Here is a 3,032-nt window from a genome sequence, read left to right on the forward strand (position 1 = left end):
AATTGGCTAAGCAAGCTAGGCAGATTCCGAGTACATCTGAAGGAGTCCAATCTCCAAGGGAATTAAGTTCGGATTCGGATTCAGATTCAAATTCTGAAAATGAAACTATGGCTGCTAGAACTTTGAAAGAGTTGGCTGCTCTTAATCTAAACCAGCAGCCTTTGTGTATTCAATACCCTGCTTTAAATGTTGCTTTTGAGTTAAAATCTGGACTAATCCATTTGTTGCCTAAATTTTATGGTCTTACAGGTGAGGATCCACATAAGCATTTAAAGGAATTTTATGTTGTGTGTTCCAGCATGAAACCTCAAGGAGTTTCTGAGGACCAGATTAAGCTTCGAGCTTTCGCTTTCTCACTGGAAAGAACAGCTAAGGATTGGTTGTATTACTTTCCTTCTGGATCCGTCAACTCATGGAATGGGTTGAAGCAGATATTTTTAGAGAATTATTTTCCTGCTTCCTGTGTTGCCAACATAAGAAAAGAAATTTGTGGCATTCGACAGTATAATGGAGAGAGTTTGTATAAGTATTGGGAATGATTTAAGAAACTATGTGCAAGTTATCCCCATCATCAAATAAGTGAGCAGCTTTTGATTCAGTATTTATGTGAGGAACTTCTACTAATGGACTGCAGTATGATAGATGCTGCTAGTGGAGGAGCTTTGGTTGATAAGACACTAGATGAAGCAAGGAGGCTGATTGCTAACATGGCAGCAAACTCTCAGCAGTTTGGAATGAGAATGGATCATGCACCTAAGAAGGTTAATGAGGTAAGTACATCTAACCTTGAGAAATAGATTTCTGATTTAACTTCTTTGGTGAGGCAATTGGCTGTAAGGAACATGCAAACTGTTAATGTATGTGGAATTTGTTCAGGTTCGGGTCATGCTACTGACATGTGTCCTGCGTTACAAGAGGATGAATCAATGCAAGATGCTAATGCAGTAGGACATTATGGACAGCCACAATGCAGGTATGATTCCTTTTCTAATATGATTCCTTTTCTAATACTTACAATCCGGGATGGCGAGATCACCCCAACTTGAGTTATGGGAATTAACCAGTCCAAAATCGATACCAGCAGCAGAGACCACAAGTGAATCAACCACCTCCACCTTTGCCTCCCTCAAATCAAGGTATGTCACTTGATGAAATTGTTAAGGCTTTGGCTAACAATAACCAATAGTTTCAACAGGAGACCAGAAATAGCATTCAAAATACAGAGTGGCAGATTGGTCAGTTAGCTTTATCTGTGAGTAAGCTGGAAGCTCAAGGTTCTTGAAAGCTTCCATCACAAATAGTCATGAATCCCAGAGAAAATGTGAGTGCTATAATGTTGCGAAGTGGGAAAGAAGTTGATAATCAGACTCCACATGAGCCAATGAAAAAGAAGAAGTAAGGAACAAAAGAGTCTGAAGTTCCTGAAATTGAGGTAAATACTGAACCTAAACTGAATAAGGTTAATAATTCTGTTCTTCCTCCATTCCCCTGTAGGTTGGTTAAGAATAAGAAAGAAGAACAAGAGAAAGAAAATTTGGAGACTTTCAGAAAGGTAGAGGTTAATATACCTTTAGTTGATGCAATCAAACAAATCCCCAGGTATGCTAAATTCCTTAAAGAATTATGCACTACAAAATGCAAGTTGAGGAATAATGAGAAGATCAGTGTGGGGGAAAATGTGTCGGCATTAATTCAGCGAAAATTACCCCTTAAGTGTAAGGATCCAGGTTCGTTTTCTATTCCCTGCAAAATAGGTGATTCTAAATTTGAAAGTGCAATGACAGATTTAGGAGTATCTATTAATGTCATGTCATATTTAGTTTTTCAGACTTTGAATTTGGGTCCTTTGAAAGAAACCAGTGTCATTATTCAGTTAGCTGATCATTCTAATGCTTACCCATTGGGAGTAGTTGAGGATGTTTTGGTACAGGTTGGAGAATTGATTTTTTCTGCAGATTTTTTCATTCTGGATATAGAGGATAGTGTTCCCACATCAAAGTCAGCTTTGATTTTGTTTAGAAGACCTTTCCTAAAAACTGCAAAGATAAAAATTGATATGAATAAAGGTACCTTAACTATGGAGTTTGATGGAGAGACTGTCAAATTTAATATCTTTGATGCCATGAAATATCCTGCTGATAATCATTATGTCTTTTCTATTAATGTTATTGATACATTTGTGCAGGATGTGTTTGAGTTAAGCATGGAGGATGAGTTAGAACATAAGGTTGTTAGACATTGTAATTTGAATTTGGATACTGGTGGTGTGAAAAGAAAATTACAATTGCATGAATTAGAGGAAATTCGACTTAAGGCTTATGAGAATTCTAGGATCTATAAAGAAAAGACCAAGGCATTCCATGATAAACTAAGGAAGTAGTTTGTGATTGGGCAAAAAGTTTTATTGTATAATTTCAGATTGAAGCTGATGTCTGGTAAGTTGCGTTCTCGTTGGATTTGACACTTTGTTATTACTAATGTGTTTCCATATGGTGCAGTTGAAATTCAAAGTTTAGGAACTAACAAAGTGTTCAAGGTCAACAGTCATGAACTCAAGCCATTTTATGAGGCGTTTCAGGAGCATTCAGTGGATTAAGGAGATTTTCCATGTCGAGCTAACGATGATAAACAAAAGCGCTTCTTGGGAGGCAACCCATGGGTGGCTTGTTAGCCACAATCAGATTTATTTCTTTCCCTTATCTTATTTTATTTTCTAGGATTTTTTTTTCTTTTCTTTTTCTTTTGGGCTTTACATTGGGGACAATGTAACTTTTAAGTGTGGGGAAGGAGAAATTTGTTTTTGTAATTTTTTTAATTAAAAAAAAATGATTCTCATAAGCTTGATTCATGATTCTATATTAACTCTCGGAGAGAAGTGCTTTGTCCTTGAAATGACTTTTCTATTTTAGAATAAATTTTTGAGATTTTAGGCAAGGTAATAGTAACTTTAATGATGGATTTTCCCTCTTCTCCATACCATAGAGCAATTTTTTTCCTGCATAAATCATTTAAGCTTGATTTAATGGTGAAAT

At 36.2% G+C, this 3,032-nt stretch overlaps 1 non-coding gene across 1 annotated transcript; it reads right to left on the reverse strand.

Moving 5' to 3' along the window:
* Window positions 1-470: 470 nt before the first annotated feature.
* LOC131178160 (small nucleolar RNA R71) lies at window positions 471-577 on the reverse strand. Its single transcript, XR_009147289.1, has one exon. It is a non-coding gene; the product is annotated as a small nucleolar RNA R71 (small nucleolar RNA).
* Between the last annotated feature and the right edge of the window lie 2,455 nt (window positions 578-3,032).

This window comes from Hevea brasiliensis, chromosome 2 (genome assembly GCF_030052815.1).
Source record: "Hevea brasiliensis isolate MT/VB/25A 57/8 chromosome 2, ASM3005281v1, whole genome shotgun sequence".
Lineage (NCBI taxonomy): Eukaryota > Viridiplantae > Streptophyta > Magnoliopsida > Malpighiales > Euphorbiaceae > Hevea > Hevea brasiliensis.